A 12,578-nucleotide genomic window follows, 5' to 3' on the forward strand; every position below is an offset into this window, starting at 1 on the left:
ATGTGGAAAATACTAAAGTGAATATGATTTTTTTGTATTGAATTCTTTTTGTGCTGTATTGGAAAATTCTGAAAAATGGGATGAAAATTTCAATAACATTTTTTTACAAAAAAATGTTTGTCAATATTAGTATTTTATATGGTAAGTAATTGTAGTTTATTTGATATATGTAATTTATTATGTGTAGATATGTTGTTGAATATTACTTATAGTTAATATTTTTTTGTAATTGTTTTATATTTTATTTAAGTGTATTATCATTTTTATATGTTGGTATTAGTTTATAATGTTTTTTAGAACATAATAAATTATTCAATAGATGTAAGGAGTGTTTATTAAGGGGCCGATTCCGATCCTGAAAAAAAAATCCGTACGAATCGTACCCGTCCGTCCAAGTCACGTAGTACGATCCGTATTTCGCCAATCTGTCCAAATCTTTGCAATCCCTACGTATTGCAAGGCTGAAACCGTGAACCGCACGACTCGTTCACATGCCGTACAACCCGGACTGGGGTATGAGGACGCGATTTGTACGGTCCACGTCAGGTAAGGGCGATTCATACGGAAAAGCACACAATCACATACACACCGTATGGTGCGTACACCCCATGATCGCAGGGGTACGGTGCGTACCCTTGCGATCATGGGGTGTATGCACCGTACCCCGCGATCGCAGGGTGTACGCACCGTACTAATTTTAATGTTGGTTTCAAATCATTATATTAAAACGATGGGTGACTCATTATTATACCTTTCATGTTACGCTGCTCTGATTAACGATGATATTTCAGTGACTTAAAGATTATATTTTGCTTTCAGTGTTTGTCTCTTTTTGTAATATCAATGACATCTGTGGTTGTAAACCAAATAAAGTTTTTTGCAACTCTGTTTACAAGTTGATCCAGAAGCTTTTTTTAAATGGACATTTAAGTTAATGGTGACCAGAATTATATTGTCCCTGAATTTAGTGTACATGTTTTGAAGAGACAGACCCCATGCTAATGTGCATGCTAAGTAGTGAACCTAAATCTGTTGGCAGCACTATCAGGGTCAACAAATGAATCGCTCCTTATTACTACCCCACAGTCTATATCGGTACTCCTAACCATGTGTCCGAAACTGGATGTCTGCGTCTGATAGCATGCGGATATTCAGAATTATGTGTACCTTGATCCTTGGTGCTTATAAATGTTTGTTTCACCTTGTGACAGGAGTGTCCTCATTGGATAGACTAGGTCACATGATCACACATTAGGTTGTGCGCTATGACAAAACTGCACAAGCATTGAGATCAAGGAAATCGAAACAGGGTGTTGATAGTATACAAGGATATTTGATGTTTAAACAAACCTCGAGCACCATATTGACCAGATTTATGCGGCCATTGAGAGAACGGAAGCAAATTGAATTGTGTAAAACACGACCAAATTCAGGATATACCCCAGGTGCCATAAAGGTCCGATGTACGTGGCCATTGCTTTAACATAATATAGATGGCAATTATGTTATCGCTCCGTGATTTATCTCTTTTGTGAATAGATTTATTGTATAATACACTAGAGTGCTAATTTTTTCAGGTTCTCTAGTCGTATACATGGTATAAGGATGAAAAACAGCCATGTATATTATCTAATTTGAAATGTATGGCTATTTCAATGTCAAAATCAATAATTGTAATATACCGTGTATACAGGCTGTGTATAATAATAGTTATATTAAATCGCCTGCTACCAGGGCATATCTTGATTCAATCCATTTTTAAACGTATCAAAAGTAAAAATCCTGAAAACTTCTAGTTTTTTCCTTATATTTTCTGTTGTCTGACCTTCCTTAGTTCGTATCTTCTCTAAAATGAACTACTTAATGTCATCTACTTGGTGGTTCATTTCAATGTAATGTTGCACCATGGGTGCTGTAATCTTGTGATTACGGATTGCTGATTTGTGTTCTGTTAAACGTACATTCATGGTACGTGCCGTTTCTCCCACATATCCTTTACTGCATGGGCAAACTAATAGATATATCAGATCTTTTGTTTAGCAATTTGTCATGCCATTTGAGATGATGGTACGCCTATTGAATTCAAGGGAGCTATCTTCTATGGCTTGGGGGCAAAGTTTGCATGTGCCACATTTGAAATTCCCTTGTACAGGTTCCAGACCCACAATACTTCTCTGTATTGGCTTTTTCAGTGGGGGCATGCGTGATCTCACTACATGATCTTTTAAATTCTTGTTTTTGCGGTAAGCAAATAACGGTTTAGGGATTTTTTCTTTACTGTCTTTATTGGCTTTTAGAATGTGCCAATTGTTGCACACAATGCGTCGTATTTGTTCATTCAACATGGAGCGTTGTGTGACGAATACTAGCTCTAAAGTGGTTTTATCCTTTTTGTTAGTCAACAGATGTTGTCTATCAAAAAATCTCGCTCTTTTGTAGGAATTTCTTACCAGCTTTTGGGGATATCCACGGGCTAAACATTTTTCCTTCATGATTGCTGCTTTTTCATCAAAATCTGTAAGGCTACTACAGTTACAGCGTACTCTTAAAAATTGTCCAAAGGGAATACTGTTTTTTGTGTTGATGGGTGGTCACTGTCATAATGTAGAAAGTGTATTGCGAGCTGTGGGTTTAATAAATAAGTCTACTGCTAGTTCACCGTTCACGTTTTTGATGATGAGGTCTAAAAATTGTATATGAGATGCACTGTATGTAGATGTGAAATGGATGTTACTATCACATAAGTTTAGCCAGGCTAAAAACTCTTGTAGGATATCTAAGCTGTCTGCCCAAATGAAGAAAATATCATCTATAAAATGGGATCATTTTAGTACCGTTTCAAAGAATGGAGCTATTCCATTGTAAATGTATGTTTTTTCGAATTTGGCCATGTACATATTTGCTACTGTAGGGGTGCAAGATGCACCCATACTTACTCCTTTTACTTGCTTATACATTTGGCTTTTAAATTCAAATACATTCTCCTCCAGTATTATTTTCCGGCATTTCATAGTGAATGTATGATTGCAATCTACAGTCATTTGTTCCATGAACCATTCAACCGCTTGTAAGGCTCCTGTAATGGGTATGTTACTGTAAAGACTTTCAATGTCTAAAGTGACAAGGTATGGTTGCTCTGGGAAAAAATGTATACCTTCCACTAAACTTATTATATGTCTTGTGTCGTGCACATATGCTGGTGTTTTATGTATGTGTGGGCGCAAAATGGTATCTAAGTACTTGGATAATGGTTCCGTTACAGATACTATTGTTGTAACTGTAGGTCTGTATGGGGTATGGGGAACTTTGGGTACCCTATACATACTTTCCATTTTAGGTGTCTGGACATTTAGATACTCATGTTCCTTGTCACATATATAGCCTTCTTCTAGTGCTTTATTTGTGAGTCTTTGAATTTTTGTTTTGATCTTACTTGTGGGGTTGACATTTAATTTGATATCATTTTTTTTTTTGTCGTTCAGTATCTCTTCCATTTTAGGTATATATACTGGGTGTCAAATACGACAATCCCACCTCGCTTATCACAACATTTTACAGTAATTTCAGTGATGGTTTTCAGATTAAGGAGGGCTTGATGTTCTTCTCTGTATAAATTGTACGGGGTGTTAGGTTCAAATTTAGTTGCAGCAATTAACTTTTGGTGTTTAACTTGCTCAAAGATTATGACCTCTGCAGGTATTTGCTCGGAGGTCAGGGTAAAGTGGATTTGACTGACAGACCAGACCTGTTGTTATGAGTAATTCTGGGTATCTGTTTGGCAAAAAAGCTTTTATGTCTAACTTTCCTGAAGAATGCCAGTAAATCAGAAAACAATTCAAATGTATTGATACCCGAATGTGGGACGAAAGTTAAACCTTTAGATAATAGCGACTATGTGGCTTCTGATATACTGGATGTGCTTAGATTGAATACTGGTATTTCTGTTATTCTCTCCAGTACTGCGCATTCCATGTTACCAGGTACTGATTCTGGTTGGCTTGTTGATTGCCCCTGTAGCGGGGTTGATATTGTGGTCGCCAATTCCCTCGTCTTGGGTTGCTTCTGCCTAAAAAAGGTTGTGCTTGGTATCTTCTATTTGTGTATCGTCCATTTCTGGTTTCAAATTGTTCACCTGTATTGTCATTGTCAGAGTCTGATGTGTCTGAAAAAGGTTGTCACTTTTCTACCATATTGTCTATGTGTAGGTGGATTTTGTTGTTGTCCATCTGTCTCTATGTAAAAATTAGCTGACAGATATGGGTAAGTACTTTCTTTACTTGTGAATCTTACATCTTTTTTTAGTTTCTCTGACTTTCTTTTATTCAGGTACTCTGCATATGAATTCAAATCTGCTTCTATATCCTCCATTTTTTCTTTGCATCATCAATGGCTGTATTATTTTTGATTTTATTTTCTAATTCTAAAATCTCAGCCATAAGTTGTTGTAATATTTCTTGCACTGTTTCTACTATTAACATCATTAGATCTTTTGAACATCTGTTGGCGATCAAAGCCCATATTTCTAACAACTGTTTTATTTGCATGAACAAGCCAGGGATGTTTTTCACTCTTAGTCCTTGAGGTATTACTCCAGTGCGGAGGTATTCTAACATATATTTGCTGTGTAGTTCAATTCTTTTACTTTTTTTCTTTAGTGCTGTTAGTTTTTCTAGATCTTAATTTTTATCTGGGATGCTAGAGAGTTGGTTACCAAAACGTCTTGCACTGCCAACCATAGATATAACCAGTGATCGTCAGTAAATCCAAATGTTTGGAGATGCGCCATCTTTATGCGGTCTAGAAAGTGTTAATACAAAATGTATTTTGGGAAACTAAACAGAGGCACAAACAAGGTGAATGATAGAAGAAAAGAAGAGCAAGGTTGTGTGTTATTTTCTAGAGCTCTGAAGTGAACCTACGTCTAGATTATTAAATTGTGCCATTATAGAGCCCTTTTAACATTAATATACCTGAACCAAAATGCAGTTGGCTGATTAAGCTCAAAGAGAACAACCATTCCCTCACAGACAGGCTGTGAGATGAAATGGTTTGAAAAAATAAGATTTCCTGCCCATAAACCTCAAAACCTAGTTGCCCTGAGCAGTATTCCTGTCAAGTGATATTGCTCACAGCAACTCATTATGAATGCCTGAGTGAGATCGTCAGCAGGTGTGAATGTATGAATGCATCCTGCATGAATGAAGTTCTATACATCAGGTTGGCACCTGCATGTCGACACATAACATCCCAATAAAAGGAATGATAAATGAAGAAAACAATGTAATTGGGACTGCAGGGATAGAAAAAGTTGTGATTAGGGGTTGTCAAGTTGCATTGTCTATAGAAGCACAACAATGCAAATATTTTTATACTACAGAAGACCCTCAAAATGTAAGCATCCCAGGGATTTCCAGTTCACGGAGGTGTCTATCACCCTTCATGTGGCTTTATCCAGGTGAAATTTGAAACTGGTGGGCTGTATGCAAAACAAACCAATGTATGCAAGCAAACTACTAGGCTGACGGCAATCAGGGGAGTTCGTGGGGTTATCCCCCCTGAAGACATTTTTTGAAAAATTGGCATCTTTTTGGTGCAATTATAAGCACCATTTCTGTGACTAAAAATTCAGTTCTTCTAGGCATTCATAAAAGAAAACACATACATTATTTTCAGAGAGTTTGTGGATTGCCAGGCAAGTCTGACTTCTGAAGACGGCTATGGTACTAAGCAAGACTGATTTGGCTCTACCCTTTCCAATAGAAAACACTAGTTAGTGGTGTGAACAAGTTCAATGGACAAATCTGGGGTCTATGGAGAGTCCCTCCCCTGAGAAAGAAATTTAAAAAAGATTGGCGAATGGTGCATTTTAAAGCAAAGGAATGCAGCGATAAAGCAAGGCTTAATAAGCAGTAGGAACATATAGTCTTGAAATATTAAACACATTAATAACTGCCCCATATCTCCTTGCATTAATTTGTTCAACAGTTACTGTAATATGTAAATTGTTCTGCATGACAACTTTAGCCCTTTAAAAAGTATGCTTGCCCAGCATTAGCTTTGGAAAAATATGCTCTAACCCAGGGTTCTTCAAACTGTGGGGCGCGCCCCCCCTGGGGGGGGAGGGGGCGCGGCACCATCCCAGGGGGGGGAGCGCGCTCCACTCTGATCTTCCCTTTGTGCCAGTTCCTTTGTCTGGGTGATTCTCCCAGGAGGGGGCCAATTCATGGAGTCGACAGCTTCGGCTGCAGTGCAGGCAAGGAGTCTCCTCTGCTAAAACGAAAGCAAACAAACAGACACACTTTCAGCTTTAGCAGAGGAGACCCCTTGCCTCCCACTGCAGCTGAAGCTGTTGACTCCGTGAATTGGCCCCCTCCTGGGAGAGTTAGCTCTTCCCAGAAGGGAGAGAAGGTTTCCGGAGAGGGTTTGAGGCAGAGGCGGGGTGGGCTCTGGCCTAGGGCCCCAGCCTTTCAAGGGGGGTGGGAGTGAGGGGGGGGGGCGGGAGTCCTTCAGTTATTTTGGGAAGGGAGGGAGAGGTTGCAATCCAGGTTTGGGCCATGAATCGGGACGGTGGGCTCTGGTCTGCGGTCATCAACTCATGAGGATCTTTGTGTGGGGCACCGAAGTGTCCTGTGTTCAGGGATGTTGGTCTGCAGATTTGAATTTGAATCATCAAATGTGTGAGGGATGTCGGGGGGAGCCGGCAACCAGACGTCCATTATGTTGCCATGTGGGTGAATAGATGTATGGGTGGAGTGGTGGATGTATGGGTGGAGTGATGGGTGGAATGGTGGATGTGTGGGTGACATGGTGGATGTATGGGTGGGGGGTGGATGGATGAGTGATGGGATGGATGGATGGGTGAAGGGGTGGATGGATGGTGGGAGAGAGGATGGATGCATGAGTGGAAGAATGGATGGGAGTGGATGGATGTGTGTATGGTTGGAAGGGTGGATGGATGGTTGGAGGGATGGATGGATCAGTGAAATGTTGGCTGGATCGATGGGGGGGTGGATGGTGGACGAGTCGGTGGGTGGATGGATGAGAGAGGTGATGGATGGATTGATGTATCGATGGGTGAAGGGGTGAATGAATCAATGGATGGATGGATGAGTGAAGGGGTGGATGTGGGGATGGATGGGTGATTGAGGAGGGTGGATGGACAGGGGATGGATGGAGGAGTGAAGGGGTGGGTGAGAGGTCAATGGATGGATTCATGAGTGGATGAGTGGATGGATGAGTGGGTGGATGGGTGAAGGGTGGATGGAGCTCTGGGTGGGGGGTTGAGTCGGTGTACGGTTGAGTGACTGGGTGGATGGATGAGTGGGTGGGGGGATGGCTGGATGGGTGAGAGGGTGGGTGGTTGGATGGATGATGGATGGATGGGTGGAGGAGTGGATGGATAGGTGGAAGAGTGGATGGATGAATGGAGGAGTGGATGGATGGATGAGTGGGAGGATAGCTTGGGTGAAGGGGTGAGTGGTCGGATGGATGAGTGGGTGGATGGATGGGTGAGGGGGTGGATGGAGGGATGGATGGGTGAGATGATGGTTGGAGGGATGGATGGTGGATGGGTTTGCAAGTGGTTGAAGGGGTTTGGATGTGGATGGGGCACAGATGGAGGGACGGAATGAATGGTGGGAGAGTTGGTGGATGACAAGGTGCACATGATGGATGGGGAGGGTTGTTTATTTATTTATTTATTTTTAATATTTATAAAGCGCTGCATATACCCATGGGCGTCTTGGCGCTGAAAAACCATTATTAAGTAAGGAAATGTGGGGGGGGTGAACCAGTTAATTAAAACAGATGTGAGGGAGGAAAAAATTATTGAGTGAACAGCCAAGTTTTCAAAAGTTTACGGAACTGGAGGAGTGTGGCACTTTGTCTGATGTTAAGAGGCAGGGTGTTCCAAAGTCTGGGGGCCGCCACCAAAAAGCGTCGGTCACCCCAGGTGACTGTTTTGGTGCGGGGGACGACCAGTTGGCTGAGAGTAGCTGATCGTAGAGCTCTGGTGGGTTTATAATGTTGTAATTGATCTTGTAGAAAATGTGGTCCTTGATTATTGACTGATTTAAATACAATACAGAGGGATTTGAAGTGAATTCTTTTTTGTACAGTGAGCCAGTGAAGATCTTTTATGTTTTTGGAGATGGATTCAAACTTTGTTTTGCCAGAGAGAAGGCGAGCTGACACATTTTGTATTGTTTGGAGTTTTGCAATTACTCTAGTTTGAGCATTGAGGAATAGCCCATTGCAATAGTCCAAGGATGAAAGGACAAGGGCAGAAACCAGTGTCTTGATGGCAGAGTTAGGGAGAAACAGGCGTATTTTCCGGATCATTTTTAATTTCAGATGTGCCGTCGATACTGTTTTGTTGGCGTGGTTCATGAAGTTTAGACCATCATCAAAGATGACACCGAGGTTCCTAACCTTCGAGGTGGGAGTGGGAGGAGTACCGAAGGTCTCTGGCCACCAACTGGTAGGCCAGGCTGGTAGGAGTGGTCCAAAGATAAGTACCTCGGTTTTTTCCGAGTTTAACTTTAGGCAGTTGGTAGCCATCCATTCTCCTATATCTAGGAGCCCTTTCTTAAATTTTTCAGCTACTTGCTCTCCATCCCCTTTGATCGCCGACACTAGTTGGGTGTCGTCGGCGTAAGAGGTTAGGCTCATCCCATGTGCTTTGATGGTCTTAGCAAGGTCCGACACATAAATGTTAAAAAGTGTCGGACTTAGGGATGAGCCTTGAGGAACTCCGCAAGGAGCAGAGAGTTGGGCTGATTGAAAGGGTCCCAGAATGACAGCCTGCATTCTTTTGGCTAGGAAGGACGCAATTAGGTCTTTGGCAGTGTGGCAGATGCCAAATCCCTGGACACGGTCGACCAAGGTGTTGTGGTCGACCGTGTCGAAAGCTGCCGATAAATCTAACAGAACCAGTATGGCCGTGCCACCCTGGTCCCTGATTACCCTGATATCATCGGCGGCTTTAATCAGGGCTGTCTCTGTCCCGTGATGTTTCCTGAACCCAAACTGCGTGTTGTCGAGGAGCGGATGTTTTTAGATAAACTCGGATATCCGGGTGTTCATGATTTTTTCAATCACCTTCGCCATGAAGGGTAGGCTGGCAATAGGGCGATAGTTTTTTAACTCACTTTTGTCCAAGGAGGGTTTTTTTAACAGCGGTTTTAGTAAGGTGTTTTTGAGGGGGTCCGGGTAATTGCCTGACAAAAGTATTGAATTGCAAACCTGCGTGAGTGCCGGTAGGATGGCATCCATTACCGGTCTGAGTACAGAGAGAGGGCAGGGGTCCAGAGGTGATCCTGATTTAATAGTTGATAGTGTATTTTTTATTTGGTCCGGGGTGACCGGTTGGAAGCTGAGGAACGTGTTGGCTGGAGAAGAGGTTGTAGATGAGATTGTACTTGGAAGTGATTTGGAGGAGAAAGCCTGGTAGATATCGTCTACTTTGGTGAAAAAGAAGGAGGCAAGAGAGTCACACAAAAATTGCGACGGGGGGAGTAAGGTCTGGGGAATTACCTGATAGTGCTTTAGTGATTAGAAATAGTTGTTTGCTAGAATTCTTAGCTTTCTCAATTTGATCACTGTAGTATTCTTTTTTTGCTTCCGCTATCATGGCTTTGTAAAGTGCCAAGGCTTCCTTGTAGACTAATTTACTGGTTGTATCATAGTCTTTTCTCCAAATTCTTTCCTTACTACGATTAATCTGTTTTTGTGCCCTTAGTTTATCGTTGTACCAGGGGGCAGTAGGTTTGGCTCTATTACTAGAATGTTCTTTGGAAGGGGCTGATTGGTGTGTTGCCTGGCCCAGCCAGTCGTAGAATTGCTGGAGTGCTAGGTTGGGGTCTGAGGCGAACACTGGATGGGTTTGTTCCAGTATAAGTTTCAGATTGTCATGATTTATATTTTTCCAGTCTTTAAAAGATTGTTTAGGCATAGGTTGAGGATTGATATTACAATGATTATTAGTGGCTATATTTGCGAAAATTGCAAAGTGGTCAGTCCAAGGCATGGGCAAAATGTTGGTAATTTGCAGTCCTTCTAGGTTAGAAAAGATGGGGTCCAGAATGTGGCCTGCTTGATGGGTGGAGGATGTAACAAGTTGTTTTAGCCCTAGGGTACCTAAATCGGAGATAAGGGCAGCAGAGTCGGTAAGGTGACCCAGATCTAAAAGAAAGTTTAGGTCACCTAGAACCGTAAAGGTACTTTCCGTGGCTACGGATTCCATCATGGTGTTTATGTTGGATAGGAAGGCCGTCTTGGAACCTGGAGGACGATATATTAGTATTCCCTTGAAATTAAACAAGGGGGAAATGTTGATGGCAAATTGCATGGCCTCACAAGAAGTGGATGGAATGGAGGTCGTTCTGACGGGATATGAATCTCTGGCAATTATGGCCAGCCCACCCCCTCTTTGTTTAGGCCTGTCCTGACAGTAAGCTTTAAATCCCTCTGGAACAGCGATGACCAGGTCTGGCTTAAGCATGGGCGGAAAATCCGTTACGCTCGCGGATTTTGCGGATTTTCTGGAAATCCGCAATCCGCGAGATTTGCGAATTTCCCGCAAAATCCGCAAATCCGCGAGCAGCGGATTTTGCTCGCGCTGCTCGCACTGTTCGCGTGAGTTCGCGCCCCGCGAATAAGTGCAAAATTGCAGAAATACGATCTTAGCAAAACTGAAAGTAACTACTTACCAAGTTCAAAAGTTCAGGCACATCATTAGTAGCCATTTCCTGTAGTGCTTCCTGAGGGGCCCCTCCAGAGTTCAGTTGCCAGTTGAAACTATTATGTGACCCTGCTCTGAACCTCAGAATAGTTACACATATGCCACAAAGGTCCTGAATTACAGCTAAGGGAGACAAGCAGGAGCCAGGCTGGAAGTTAAAATCCATTAATCAGCCCCTAATTCATTATTGTCAGTTGGGGCAGGGCAGGTGTTGTAACTAATTTTGCAACAATGAAAGCACTTAGCAAGTGCAAAAGATCACTAATCAGGGCGCACTAAGGAAGCAGGTGCCAGCTAAAAAAATATTCTGTGACACATTAATCAGCCCCAAATTAATTCAGGTCACTTGAGGCAGGGAAGGTGTGCTTTGCTTTGCCGAAAATAATGTACACTGGACAACCAGAGGGTGTGGTGATGAAACAGAGGGTGGCATGGGTGGGCCAGAGGGTGGCATGAGTAGTCAGAGAGTGGCAGTGGTGACAGAGAGTGGCAGTGATGAAGAAGAGTGTCCCAAACAGGCTGGACACGTAGAAACAACAAGTTCGCGAAACTTGCGACCCGACAGGTAAGTTCGCAAATTGCGAAATTGTAAAAACCCTCGCGAACTGGCAGAAACACGGGCGAACACAAAAAAAAAAAAATCCGCAAATTCGCGGGAATTCGCGGATTTTGCGGATTGCGAATCCGCAAATCCGCAAAATTCGCGGATTGCCAATCCGCAAAATCCGCTCATGCTTAGTCTGGCTGTGAGGTATCATCAGTCCATGTTTCGGTGATAAATAGTATATCTAGTTTAAAATCAGTTATAAGATCAAAGATTTCCTGCCTGTGCTTACCGAGCGAGCGCGCATTTATGAGGGCTATGGAGGTGGCAGCTCCCCCATCATGTTTAGTAGTAGTGCCGTTAATGTGAGGGAGTATTAGTGGGATAGTGTCATTACAGTGAGGGCAAGTGATGGCGGTGTCCTTGTGGATCTCTGAGGGTTTGATGTTTGAGCAGTTGGCCATGGTGAGTGGCCGAAGTGCATGTAAGTTTTGGCTGGTGTAGGTTTTATAGTCTCCTGACGGCTTTTGGGAAGGGGTTATGGCCCTGGGCCGGTCCCGGCGCGGACGGGCGCAGACGGGCTTGCCTCCGGCGCGCCGCCGGCGCGCCCGCTGCGCCCGCCCGCTCCGCGGACGGGATGTGCCTTCACTTTTATGCATCATGGGGGCGGGAAGGGCGGGAGTGCTGGATAGACTGGAGCGCAGCCCTTACCTCCTCAAGATGGCGGGTGAGGTAGGACAGGTCACGTGACCGCGACCGAGAGGGCAGCGCTGTTGGGAATGATTGCAGCAGTCGCGCTTTGCAGCGCGCGATTATCACAGAAAGGTGAGCGCAGTTCTTTACCCACCCGAAATGTATTTAAAAATACACCGTTCAATTCACTGTGATGACTTCCTTTGCCTTGGAGGATTGTGTTTTGAGCTGTGTGGTACGCCTCTGTCGTTTTGCCACACCCACTCACAGGCCTGCAGTTTGCTAGGCACTCTGGTTGTGTTGAGCATTGTTTGCCGGATATGGCCCGTGGTGTGCGCGTTGCAGTCGATCATGTGGTGTGCCGGATTCCCGAGGTTTCGGTCGGGTGGTGGGGGGGCCCAACATCTGGGGGAACTCAGCTGGGGGGGCTCAACCTAGAAAAGTTTGAATACCTCTGCTCTAACCAGACTTCGGGAAGCACCACAGCTGCTGGCTGTAACCAGTCATATAGAAATATGTTAAGACAGGTCTTTAAGAGAGATGAAAAAAGTGGGTGCTCCCTATAAATGAGCATGTCAAATACAGTTCTGTGATTCCCAG

The sequence above is a fragment of the Lissotriton vulgaris genome, chromosome 6, assembly GCF_964263255.1.
Source record: "Lissotriton vulgaris chromosome 6, aLisVul1.2, whole genome shotgun sequence".
NCBI lineage: Eukaryota > Metazoa > Chordata > Amphibia > Caudata > Salamandridae > Lissotriton > Lissotriton vulgaris.